Source organism: Sciurus carolinensis, chromosome 4, assembly GCF_902686445.1.
Source record: "Sciurus carolinensis chromosome 4, mSciCar1.2, whole genome shotgun sequence".
Taxonomy (NCBI): Eukaryota; Metazoa; Chordata; class Mammalia; order Rodentia; family Sciuridae; genus Sciurus; species Sciurus carolinensis.
In genome coordinates, this window is record NC_062216.1 from 70,446,576 (window position 1) to 70,460,518 (window position 13,943).

The window sequence follows — 13,943 nt, forward strand, 5'->3', positions numbered from 1 at the left end:
TAAGTTATGGTTACTAAAACCTGTCTGCACATGTAATCAAAATATAATATAATGCCTTATCTTATAAAGAAGGAAAAATACACAATTAAGGTAGTAAATTAAACAAGAAATTAAAGGAAAGTAATATACTGAATGATAATAGATGTGTGAGCACAGTGACAATGATAGCATAATGAAGTTGTCAGTGGCTTCCATCCATCTGAAAATCATTGGATGCTACACCAACAGATACAGACTGGTTTGATGCAGGGGTTAGAGTTATTAGTCACTTTATACTATGAGCTGCATTGCTTTTTTTTTTCTTTTCTTCTGGTATTGGGGATTGAACCCAGAGGGGTAGGGGCACTTTACTACTGAACCCTAGGCCTTTATTTTTTATTTTGAGGCAGCGTCTTTCTAAGGTGCTGAGGATAGCTTTAAGCTTGGGCTCCTCCCGCAACAACCTCCCAAGTTGCTGGGATTACAAGGCATGTACCACTGCCTGTAATAACTTGCATTGCTATTTGAAAGTAAGATCAACTTCTGAAATAGCAAATGACTTCTTGCAAAGTTCAGAACAAAACAAAATATAATCCTTCCTAGATTTACATAGAATTTACACTCTTAGAAAACAAAGAATATATTAAACCAATACCCAAAGATTATTTATACCTGTAAAACAGATTCTAAGTTGGAATGACTATCGATTGGTTTTGAAAATCATTTAAGATATGTTTCAGTTCTTCATTTTCATATTCTGACACCATGGTACATATACCATTTCCAGATCACTCCTACTGAATGCCTATAGGGCTCTTCAATCATCGTACTAATCAAATATTGCACAACAGATTTCCAAGGTGCTTATACCACTCCTTTTGTAGCTAGGGCTATGATCTACACCATGAAAATCTTTGAAAGGCATTATACTATACACTTGTCTTGAGACTTGGTTGAAATTAGGCAAGATAATCATGGTTTAAAAGTCTGAAGCCATTTCACCAGAGTTAAGTAGCCCTGCCTACCTGCCAGTTGTCCAACCGAGCACATAATATTCTCTTTGGCTTTGTTGTCAGATAGGCTCTGGGCATACTCCAGTTTCCAACCTTCCCACTTTAATTCTGATTCTCAGTGATTTTTCGATCATTACACATTTGAGATTCAGAATGCAAAAAACAACTATGGCATCTTTGTATCTGGATGCTAACTACAGATGGGTGGATTGAAAGTATGGACCTGCTATTCATAATTTGCCATAAATTAATACAGCGGTCAAACGATTTGTTGTTTTGCTTGGTTTCGCTTCAAGGCCAGTCCCTCGTAAACAATTATTTGGTCTGGATTATTTGTCCAGCCATACCTATCCTCTCATACTTCTTTAGACGGATACCAAAGATTTCTCTTTCATTTCCTTTGCCCCTGAGAAACCATATTTTGGTTAGTTTGGGCTATCCAGCATTATATCTCAGCTCCAAATCAAAATGCCAGACTCTGAAAGAAATTTTCCCGGGATCTCCACAAATAAAATGTGAACATTTCGGCTTCAATTGAAGCCAAACCTCTTCCTCCTCCACCCTTCTCTCCTTTCCTGCAGAATCTTCATGTCTTCTGTCTTTTAAGGAAGACACAGCTTTTTAATTTTTCTCACATTGTCCAGGAATCTCCACCTGGATCCTGGATCCCTAACCTGTCTGCTTGGAACAATTCACATCTAGCATTGCATGTTGTCATCTCAGATCAAATGACGCAAGCCCTACTACTAAGAAATTTCATCTATTCAACCAACAAGGTAAGGGTTAAGGGAAAGCGTAACCCTGAAGTCTGAGAACCTGGAGCTAAGCCCAGTAGTCCAACACTTTGTGTGAACTTGGGAATTTTTGAAACTTTCTGGGTCATTGCTGTTCTCTCCCTCAACTGTAAATGGGTTGTGGTGAGGAGTTCTTGAGATTATAAAGTGCTATCACAGTGCCTGGCCCTTAGTACTCAATAAATATTAGCTGCTGATATCATGAGTGGCCATTCTCATTCAAGGTAACAAGTAGGAAGATAGCACTTGTATTACTCAATGAATTCTTAGTTTAATGGCAGAAAAGTGATATCAAGTCATTGCATCTCATACAGATTTTTAGGTTTCCAGGAGGGCAATTAATCAGTACAGAATTTTCCAAATTATGTAATTTATTGAAGTAATAAAACGAATTTTTTGTTTGGTACTAGGGATTGAACGCAGGGGCACTTTATCACTGCACCACATCCACAGTCCTTTTTTATATTTTATTGAGACAGGGTCTCACCAAGTTGCTTAGGGCCCCACTGAATTGCTGAAGCTGACTTTGAACTTGCAGTCCTCCTGTCTCAGCCTTCTGAGCTGCTGGGATGATGGGCATGCACCACTTCATCCAGCGATAAATCAAATTTTTAAGCTTTTAAATTTAATCCACAATTTAATTATTTATAAATCTAGTGGATTTAGCATTTAGTTCTTGTAATTGAACTACTTAAATTTCTTTGGATGTTTTAAACTGCACTTTCAAATTTAATTCTTTTTAAAGTTTTGCAGCTAATACACAGAACTTTGTCAAGTACTTAAAAATTCTAGTAAGATTGATAAATTAGCTGTATAGGTAGTGATTGTAAAGTCTGGCAATCATGATGGTATTTGTAAACTTACTAAAATTCTCATGCATTTCAACTTAATAAAAATCTAAGTTAAGTATACATATTAGAATCACTGAATGTTAGATTCTGAAATGCAAAATTCTTAGTTGTTACAAATACTTTAAATACCAATTTTCACAGATCATCCCTAGATTTTACATAAACTATAAATAAGAGTTTGAATTACTACATTCTCTATACTTAAATTTTAAGTCTTTTGAGGTTGAAGACCTTTATTAACTGTCTTAGTCCATTCCTGTTAGTATAACAAAATGTTAGGTAGGAATTCAGGGACACCAAGATGGCAGAGACAGGGTATTAAAAAGAAGCCACAATTCAGGTAGGTAAATCACCTACCCAATAGTAAATAACTGAGTTTTCTGACCTGGATCTATCTGATGACTTGCCAGGCATGGTGGCACATACCTATAATTGCAGCAACTCAGGAGACTGAGGCAGGAGGATCACAAGTTCAAAGCCAGTCTCAGCACAACTTAGCTAGGCCCTAAGCTACTTAGCAAGACCCTGTCTCAAAATAAAAAATAAAAAAGGGATAGGGATTTGGCCCAGCAGTCAAGAGCTCCTGGGTTCAAACCCAAGTACCAAAAACCCAAACCAAACCAAACGAATGGCTTATTCCAGGAAAGAGTTAAGAATTTAGCTCAGGAGAAATACATTGTCAGATTTACAGTCAAGAAGGTCATGGAGTGAGGGTGAAGTGGAAGGCATATTTGAAAAAAACCTTCCCTGTGGAGGAAAGACCCGAGAGAGAAAGAGGATAAGAGCTCTCAATTGTAAAGTTTGAGGATGTTAAAAGATAAACCCAGATTGAGTGAGAAGAGACTTATTTGAAAAGATTATTGCAAGGGAAGCAAAGGGACTATTATAGTAGAATACAAAGACCAGGAAGAAGTTGGAAAGAAAAGACCTGGAGGACATAAGTCCACATGAATTCTATAAGGGTCAAGGGAGGTAACAGGCTATCTGAGTGACTTTATCCTAAGGACAAATAAACTGCTCTTTAAAACAGAAGTTGTTCTGCAGATGGGAGCCAAGTGTGCACCAGAGTTAGGTACCTTATCTTACCCATGGAAGTTGGGAGATAAGGATGCTGTTTCTTTTAATGATTCCACCATAAAGGAGGGCTCCCAGGTCCTTGAGAAAGACATTGTTGAGTTGTAAAACTGTCAAGAAGCTGGGAAAAGATTTATATTTCAAAGAGGCAAAGAAAGAATGTTTAATTACTAATTTCCCCCCAAAAAAAGGCTATATAAAAAATGGGAAGTTGGGGCCTAATGTCAGGAAGAACTTTAGGCAGTTTGGTCAGATGGAAGGGAATGCTAAGACAGCTGTCTTGGTTAGGAGGATTTGAAGGTTTAAGTTTCTTGATGTGAGCAAGAAGTGATGCTGATAGGGAGGGCCTCCATCAGGGTGCTTGCCTCTGGAGTAAGTGCAAGGAATAGAATCCTAAGCACAAACAGGCAATTAGCCTCAAACACCAGGATGTGGGAAGATGGTAACAGTAATATGACAGCATATTAAATAAAACTCCCCTGAGTAATTAAAGTGCAAGTTTATTCTTTGTTACTACTACTTTTCTGTGTTTTCCTTTATCTACCTCCCCAGCTTACCAACTGAGATTCTTCTTCTCCAACAGAAATGGGGCCAAGGACTAGAAGAGGTTAAGGGGAAAAGGGCAGTCTTATGGGGCAAGGGTCTTGGTGGACCCAAGACTGGCCTTCTTAGAAAAAGATGTTTAAAGCTGATCCTGGGGGTGCTTTTGGGAAAGTGATGATGATTTGGGAAGGTAATTGAATCTGTAGGAGTAGATGTTGAGGAGAAAGTGTCATATTAATAAAACATCACCCATTAACATTTCAACACAAATGTAAGTAGTTACATCATGGAAGAGTGGGGAGCTGAAACTCCAAACCTTGGTTCTTATATTCGGACAAAAGAAAATTTAAAGTCAGACACCAAAAGTCATGCAAGAGAACTTTATTGAGTGAAAGTGAGATGAAAGTAAGGTAAAAGCAAAGTGAGGCTCAAGCAGAGAGCATTCTCAAAAGAGAGAATGACAAAGGAGATAATGCTGTCTCCAAATTTATTACTGTTTGATGTTTACCAGGAGAACTGGGGACCACTTTAGCAACCTTCACCAACCAGGTGTTCAGCAATTCTGTCATGTTGGATGGTGGAGTTTCTGACCTTAGTTGGTCCTCTCCAGAACTGTCATGGAGGCCATCCATGTAGGGAACTTAATCTGTAAGACAATCCCATGGTAATATGGGCACTGGGTTCAGTAACCTGTCAGAAGTTATCTTAGTGTGCCTGCATTACCAAAGGATCTTCCTTCCCAGACAAGTGGAGACACCTATAGCTGTAATTCCTAGCTTCACACCAACCTCAGTGGACCCTGTCAAGAGTTCATCCCATTAATACTTTTGACATATTTTCCAATTAGCTCCTTTTGCTTGTTTATTTTCTATAAATTACCCCTTTTCCACAAATTAATTAACCCTTTGCTTTCTCATCCACTTTGAAAGTAGTTTAAAGAAGACCCTAAAGTGATTTAAAGAACACTTGTGACCTTGCCGTGCATTTCACTGCTTATTGCTAGCTCACTGCTAGTACACCTCACTGATAATGACCTGAATGACTGGTTAATATGGAGGTAGTGTGGGTAGGGAATTGGATGGAAGCAGTAGTAAGAAACTGGAACTGAAAGAGGACAGATAAATGGGAGTGGTGGGTCACAAAGTTAAGGGAATTGTTCTATAAAATGGGCCCACTGTGCTGATACCCACATGCTTTCTTTTCTAAGAAGCAATTTACCTACAATCCTGCCTGACCTAAGTGAACAGGATATGTCACATTCCTCAGCCAACTACTGGTTTTCTGCAGGAGAAATGCAGTCCTGAAATAAAGTTATTAAGAGGAACCCAAACTATCCTGAAGGGAGGAGACTTTTGTGACCCTTTTCACAGACCAGATCTCAGAATTTAAGGAGATAAGGATAATTCCTCTTAACTGTAAATCAGAATTTATGGTTAAGAATCAAATTAGAACCAGCCAACAACATGAACCAAAGTGACCTAGAGTTGTCATGGCAGAGGGAACTTGAAAGTCTGTGTCATCCTGCTGTCAGTCAAAAGTCAAGAGGTGGACCTAGATTGGACTCTCTGGAAACTTCTCTGGAATCACTGATAAAACTGGAGTGAAGCAGAGACATGCTGTCTCTCTCTTCTTGGAGAGGACCCATTTTCTCCCTTGAAAGTATTCCCTTTTCTCCTTTTTCAGAATCAGGATTTGGAAGGGGGATAGAATTGGCATTAGATCTGCTATTTTGCTGCTGCCATTATTCTGCCTCCCCCACACCACTTTACAACCCAGATTGTTAACCCCATGAATCTCCTAGTCAGACATTGGTCTATTGTTATTAGCCAGTGAAATTCCACTTCTTAATAGCTCCCCCGTCATTTTCTCTCTCTCTCTCTCTCTCTCTCTCTCTCTCCTCCTCCTCCTCCTCCTCCTCCTCTCTCACTCTCTTTCTCACACCCTGCAGGGAGATACTCTGCCTGTCCACTAAATAAAATCTCTTGCATGAGTTCCCACATCTGGAGTGTTTTCTGGGTGCTTTCATTGGTGCCATGACTCAGGTGGGCTCTTCTACTGCCACTTAGGCAAGTGGAATCCCATCTGTTGCCGCAGACCCACCCCCGCCCCAGGCGCTGGTCTCACCTTCCATTTGCCTGGACACTCTCCACATCCAGACACCGGCCTCATTCGGTAAGTAGCTTCTCCCCTGGCTTTGGTTACCTGGGAAGTGACCCCGAGGCTCTCTGCAGGTTGTGGGAACCCCCAGCCACGGTTCTTGCAACTACAGCTGAATCCCTATGCTGACTGCTGGGGAAGAGCTCCTGGCTGACAGGGACTCTGAGAGGACTGCCTCTTTCAAGACCTACTCTGGTCCTGGGTTTTCTCAATGACATTTCGTCTCTACGAAAGCCCCAGGTACCCAGGTACCCCTACAGGCTTAGCCTGGACACTTACCTAGTGGTAGTGACGACTCCCTGGATAACTTGTCCTTGGCTTGGGTGATTCCCTGGGGGCTGAGGGACGCCTCTATATTCGCCAATTCCTCTTTCACAATGGGCAGCTCCCTCTCAGTCCCCACCCAGACCGCCCTGGGTTGCCTCTTAGTTAATTTAAGAGTCCCTCTGCCTCACCCGGGACCGCAAACCAAATGGCACTTTAGATCCCAACATTTTTAGGGATATGTTTAATTTCTGAGAGCACCCAGGGAAATGGAAAGAGATCTCCCTACATTATCTTTGCTCTTCCGGCAAACCCAAACTCTCTCTCTCTCCTTCTCCCTCCCTCTCTCTGCCTTTCTCTTGCTCTTGCTCTCATGCTATCTTAATAAAATCATCAATGGCCATTATCATTTTTTCTTCTAGGACTCGTTTTGTTTTTCTTAAATGCTATATTTTTGAAGCTCGCAATTTTGATCCTACATACCTAGGTTAATGGTTTTTTGATCAGTCCTATTTTCAACTCGAGAGTTATTTTTAAACATCTGTTACATTGCAATGTAGATTCACCTATAAAAGGTTACAAGGCCTTTGCTTTTGCGTTATGTGATACTGTTGTCTGTCTATATGTGTGCATCCAAATATAGCACTCATAAAATTAAAATTTTAAAAAATGGATCCAGATACCTTTAATTCACATGATTTTTAAAATGTTCAATTTAAAATTGGGTAAACAAATGAAGGTAAAATGTCTAAGATTACTTACCTCACAAGTCTCAAGGTGGTCAAGTTAATAAAATGTTGATGTCTATAAAATGTCTAATATCAATTGTTTCTAGAACTTTTGTTCAACAGGAAAGAGATGGCAGATACTGTTCTATACACTTGTCTGATATCTTGTTTTTTTTACAATAAGATGAGTAAATTAGATTTGACATGTATGGGATTACTCAAATGTGTTTGTTAGAGACAACTGATTAATTTAAAAAGTTAAAATGCTGTTAAATAACGTCAAGTACTCTTAACTCCTTAAATTCCATGGAGTAACATACTTAAACATTATTGGTGTTTTCATAGATTGGTAAATAAAAGGGGTTTAAAATTTCTTTGTGTCATCACTAAAAACAAGGATACTAAGACTTTAGTCCTAACAGGTACAATTCTATATACAAAGGGATCCAAAAATTTCAACTGTGTTTCAATTAGAGTACTGTATATAACAAAATATTTCATCTTATTAAAAAGGAGTAATTTATCTAAATTCAGAAATTTTGTAAGAGTTGTTTCAGAATGTGAACAAAAAGGGGTCAACATATAGGAAAGAAAAATAAAAGGTTCTAGGTATAAAAATATATTTAGTAGAAGGGAGACGAAAATGTTTCTGGGTAGGAAAGTCTTTTTCTGAGATGAAACCCAGGTTGGGGTCCATGGTTATTGCCTGCTGGCTCTCCCCTCATCAGGGCCCGAGCTGCCTTGACCATGCCCCCTCCTCCCTGGCCAATATCCACCATAGGGTGTTTCTGCCTCTTCCTGCTGCCGCTGTCACCTATGTTCTTCTCTTCACTCTTGCCCCTCTTTGTGTCAATAAGAATAGTATTGGGGATTTATTTATATCACTTAATGTTCTATAACAGGACCTGTTAGAGTCTTATTTGTTTAAAGGTTAATATCCTGAAACATGAAAGCATTTTGCCATTTTGCCACACAAAAGGAAAGTTAAAAGTTCTCTCAGCCTTTCCTTGATTTATATTTTGGATGTAATGTCATTGTGTTAACTAACATTCACATAGACTCAGGAAACAACACATGTAAACTTCTTAAAATACATTTAAGAAAGAGGCAAAGATCAGCTTTAGAACTAGAACTCTTTACCTAAGATTTGTGAAGAGCACCATCTTACCTGAGATAAGGTTCTGCCTCGCACCTTACTACATGTCACAGTGGCTCCAAAGTAAACCAGACTTCAACTCATTTAAAGTTATATTCAAAAGATTGATTTTTGTTGCAGAATGACTGTGACCTCAAACAGGGAATATAATGTATAGCTCAGCCAAAATTCAAGATAGCTATGACACAAACTAATTATGTTTTTACTGTTAATTTCATTTTTTATTTTCCTTGTAAACTCTATAACTGTTGCCTGATTAATGTTTTGCAGAAGTACTATTTCAAGAAAAAACAACTTAAATATAATTTGAGATAATAATCCATCACCTATCAAACAGATAATATAGACCCCAATTAAATAGAAGGTGATAAATGACTGTAAAGTCATAAACATTAGAGTTAAGGTCCAGTACTCTTACTTTATGACTGGTGAGACTGGCTTGCTGGATATTCAAGTTTAAGAACACAAAAGTGACGCCCGTCCAGTGGAGTCAGTTTGGCGCGGGAGACAAACTAATAGCGAGGCTTCTGAATTCGGAATGGTTTATTGTAGATTCAGGAAACCCGGGAACTCTGCGTCGAGGAGAGTCGGTTTATATCCCCTCCAAGGGGCAAAGGGTAGGGCTGACACCAATTGTGCGAAGATTAGGCGTGGAGCCAGATGTCCAAGCAGGCACAATTAGGAGCACTCGGGAACACCTACGCACACATTGTGTGCGTGGACTTAATTGAATACGGGCCAATGACAAATCACCTGGGTGATTAATCAACCTCCTCACTGCCAATGTGACCAAAACAACTTCTGGCTAACTGCCAGGCGCCATCTTGGCATAGTCCATATGGCATAGCCCCCAACACAAAAGGGTCAAGATTTGCCTCTTGCCCTATGAGTCAGCCTGAACCCAGGGAATGGGAGAACTTCTCTAAGTTGCTCTCAAGTTCCCCGTGAACCCCTGTGGGAACTCACCTGACGCTTAACAACAGATAAGAACAAAGTCAATTTGACCAGCTTGATCTTGAATACCTAGCAGTTAAAACCAAAACATAGCCATTCCTGGGCATTTAAAAGAAAAAACAATAGTTAAACATAACTTAAGGTGTACACTTATGTTAGTCCCAAGAATAAATAAGAGTGGTGGTTATTAAAGAGAATCTTAGGCAGGAGTGCCTGATAACCATCAAGAGAAACTACCAGAGTCAGAAATTTTTGGTTGTTTTAAGGTCTACAGATCTTTCTAAACAGGCCCATGCCTACTAAATTTCCTACAGAAGTTCCTACAAGATCAGATACACAAGTTCCAGAACTGGCGGACACACATACAAGTTCACCAACCAATCAGCCAATCAACTGCTTCTCCTTCAAGACTACCAGCCCCTGACACCCAAAGCTGAGACCTGTGATTCACTATTGACACCTCTGACTCCAAAAACTCTGCTCCCACCTAAACCCCTCCCTAATCCTCTTTTTTTTTTTTTTTTTTTTTTTTTTTTTTTTTTTTTAACAGGAATGAGACTTTTCGCCCCCTAACCAGCAGGAAGAAGCTACAGAAGAAAGATCGTCGTCCCACCCCTGGTATCTATAAAAACAAAAAGGGAGAAATATTGGCATCATATCTGCTATTTTGCTGCCACCATTATTCTGCCTCCCCTACATCACTTTACAGCCCAGATTGTTAGCCCTTGAACCTCCTAGTCAGTCATTGGTTCAGATTGTTAGCCCATAAACTTCTAAGCCAGTCATTGGTCCATTGTTATTAGCCAGTGAAATTCCACTACTTAAGATTGGCTCCCCCACCATTTTCTCTCTCTCTTCTCATTCTTGCTCCCTTTCTCACTCGCACTCTCTCTCCTCCTCTCTCACTCTTTCTCTCTCTCTCTCTCTGTTCCTCCTCTCTCTCTCTCTCTCTCTCTCTCTGTCTCTTTCTCTCTCTCTCTCTCTGTCTCTCTCTGTCTCTTTCTCTCTCTCTCTTTCTCTCTCTGTCTCTTTCTCTCTCTCTCTCTCTCTCTCTGTCTCTTTCTTTCTCTCTCTCTCTCTCTCTCTCTCACACACACACACACACACACACACACTCTGTAGGGAGACACTCTGCCTGTACACTTAATAAAATCTCTTGTGTGAGTTCTGGCATCCGGAGTGCTTTCTGGGTGCTTTCAGATGGTATCTTTGTGCTGCCTTAGATTCCCAGAATCCCCCAGCCCTATAACAGAATGAAGGATTTTTAAGAGAATTTAGATGATCCAGACCAATCTCCACTTTTTATTGGAGAAAAACAAGAGAAGTGACAGCTTTGTAGCATCTAGATAGGGAAAACAAATCATAACTAAGACAATAGAAACTATAAGTATAGGGGGAAAACTGTGCATTGCTTGGGGTCTAGACTCCAGATGAAAATACAACCTTCCTGGTATCTGATTCTGAGTCTATGGAAGTGATTTTACAACTCTAAGATACAGACAACCGGTAGCAGTGCAAAATAGTTCTTGTCTGTAGAGATGTGAATCAATTTTGTCTAGTGGAGATTTAGCTAACTTCCCTTCCCAGTTTTCCCTCCATGGGCACATTTATTGCTGTGTTGCTGATCTTTGGATTTTTTTTTTTTTGACAATTGTTGTAAGAGTTGAACAATGTATTTGATATGTGTTTATTTTTATGTCTACTTGAGAGTCACAATTTTTACCTCCATTTCAAAATTACTTTGTAACAAAGGGGACGGTGAACAAGGCAGCTCACACCTGCTTGCTATAGGGGATGTTGGTCAGTATCACCAGATCTCCAGTTGTTCCAGGGAAGCTGAAAATATAATTTTTGTGAATGTGTGAAACCTCTTTGTTTAAAAATTTGGCAACTAATGAAAGCACTAATGTGTGTTAAAGAGAACTCACTGGTTGTCAGATGTGGAGAGCAGGCTGTACCATACTGTCACTCTATGATGAATAGAACAGTTGTAGTGCGTAACCCTGAGTTAGTCCTTTTTATGAAACAGCAGTTTGCCTTGAGTTCCTACATTCTGAGTATAAGTGCCAAGGTAGAACAACTTCGCACCTTTGTTGTACAAGTAAACAACCACCATCTGCCTAGCCAACCATGAGGCACAAACTGATAAATAAATAAATTAATCATGCTAATAATAACCACCTGTGAACTTACCAAATTAAATCAGAAGCACATGAATGCATGAGCATATCAACCCGGTATTCAAAAAATCAGGTCCATGAGATTATCAAACACACCAGAACTCGAAATGAAGCAACTCCCTCACCCAAGACCCATAAAAGGAGTAGTACCCCAAGACTGGTTGCAGCAGCACACACCCACCCATCATCAGACCATCTGTGAACATGTCACAGGGTCACCAGGGAATGAACTCCACTCTCTGTCCCTGGGCTTCAGCTCAGCTCCATCCCCCTGCTTGATGATGCTCACTTTGAAACTGCCTGCTAAGTGGACTCTGGCACTCTGATAAGTTCTGCACTCTGATTGCTCTGCAGAGTGCATAATCTTATTTTACCACCTGCAATTGTCCTGGAGAGGGACACTTAGACTCTGGACAAGTAGGGCCCTTGACATTTGTGATGGAAAGGAATCTCAGCTTGTGTCAGGAGAGGCACAAATACTGATTCAGGAAAGCGAGCAATACACATTCAAGGGAGAAAGTGGATCATCTTGAGATGACACATTGTGAGAGACAGTGACCTCTTGGTCTTGGAGTTAAAGAAGGGTTATGGAAAATAATATTCCTATAAGACAGCTCCCCAAGAAAAATAAAGGGATGGTGTGGCTCAGGAGAAGGGAGGGGAAATTGGTCAAACATTAAACCTCTCCCAGTGCATTCTGATAACAATGGGCCCTGAGGGAAAGGGGTGGATTAAGGTGCCAAGTCCTAAACCTTGAACTTCCCCTATGGCAAATTAGTCCTAAATAACCATGGGCAAGATTTGAGTACTCAGGGTCTGGTTTTAACCTGTACAACTAGTCCCTGATGGTCAAAACTGCACTTACACAGCTTCCAATGATTACATCCTCCTCATTGTACCCCATAAAACCAAAATCCCCTCTGTAACTGACAGCCATTTTCCCATCTGGAAAATGAGCCCCAACAGTGCCCGAGACCAGGAAGGAATAAAGGCTTCTCTGAATCCGTGGAGTTCTGCTTCCTGTCCTTTCACACTTAAAGTTAATATGTATAAAGGGACAGTAGCTAGTGACTGGACCAGAGGTGAAACTGGGGTAGAGTTAACACAATCTCACACGGGTTTTTCTAGCACTTGCACACTGCCTTTGTATCCTGTTACTTTTTTTTTAAGGGCAAGGACATGGGCCAAGGGTGAATGGGTTGCTTATGAATTGCTTGTTTTGCTTTCCAAATGATTAATGGGTGTTTCTTTCCAACAGCTCATGGCTGCTTCTTTTTTGAGATTCTATATATCTTTCTCTGTATCCCCACATTCTTATCTCCCTGTGACTCTTTTGCATTTCTATCTGCTTCCTGCCTTTGCTCACAGTGCAGCCTCCTAAAACCATGACTACCTTAACCCTTTCTTAGCCTTTCTGTAGTATGTAACACTGTGTAAATTGTTATGTGTGTTTGAGTATTATAGAGATTAGATTGGAATAAAATAACCTATGACTGTCTGGCTTATGACTACCAAGTAGACAATGAATATTTGGGGAATTGAAACTGATGAAAGTAATGTGGTTTGTGAATTTATTGATAACCAATAAATTCTGGCATTATTGTTAGGTGGTAGTTAGTAATGAACAGTGGAATGTGAGTCAGTAATATAGCAGGGTCATGGGGTTTCTTTAAATTGCCTTTAATGAATAATCAGGTGACTTGTAGAAAAACAACAGGTGTACTAACCCTGAGAATAAACAGATAAAAACAAAGGGAGCCAATTAAGAAATACATTAAAAGGAAATATCAAGGGTCTCCCTGACAGGGTCTCCTGAGGTCATTGTAAAGTCAGGAATTATGGTCATAGGTTTCTCAACTTATTTCAGCAGGTGCATTAAGATGAAGTCTTCCGAGTCATTGACCCTAGTGAAGCCAGAATATAGGACAGGTAGTTCGTGTTGAAATAGGGGATCGGGTCAAATCGAGGAAATGAAGCCATGAAGCCATCTGCCTCTGGAAGTTGGAGACTACCCCTGGAAGAATGGAATGTCCAGGATCTCCAGAGCCCATTGATTACAGAATTTACCTTTCTTTATCAAGGACTGCAAGCAAGGAGCTGCTAATTAATGCCCCCTGGACCCTTACCTGCCTGAATCACCTTGGCCCTCCCCCTGCCCATGGCTTCTCACTTAATGCAAAACCAGGCCTAGTCACTTAGGCAGGAAGGAGAGATAAGCGGGGAGAGAACTGGAGAACAAAAGAGACTTTA

The 13,943-nt window shown here is 40.2% G+C and overlaps 1 long non-coding RNA gene across 2 annotated transcripts; it reads left to right on the forward strand.

The window, feature by feature from the left end:
* Window positions 1-359: 359 nt before the first annotated feature.
* Window positions 360-13,736, forward strand: LOC124983262 (uncharacterized). 2 transcript variants are annotated; one of them, XR_007108388.1, is made up of 4 exons: window positions 360-1,768; window positions 6,321-6,426; window positions 10,064-10,131; window positions 13,561-13,736. It is a non-coding gene; the product is annotated as an uncharacterized LOC124983262 (long non-coding RNA). The 2 variants fall into 2 exon arrangements; XR_007108387.1 differs by lacking the exon at window positions 13,561-13,736 and having other exon boundaries at window positions 10,064-10,413.
* Window positions 13,737-13,943: the final 207 nt, after the last annotated feature.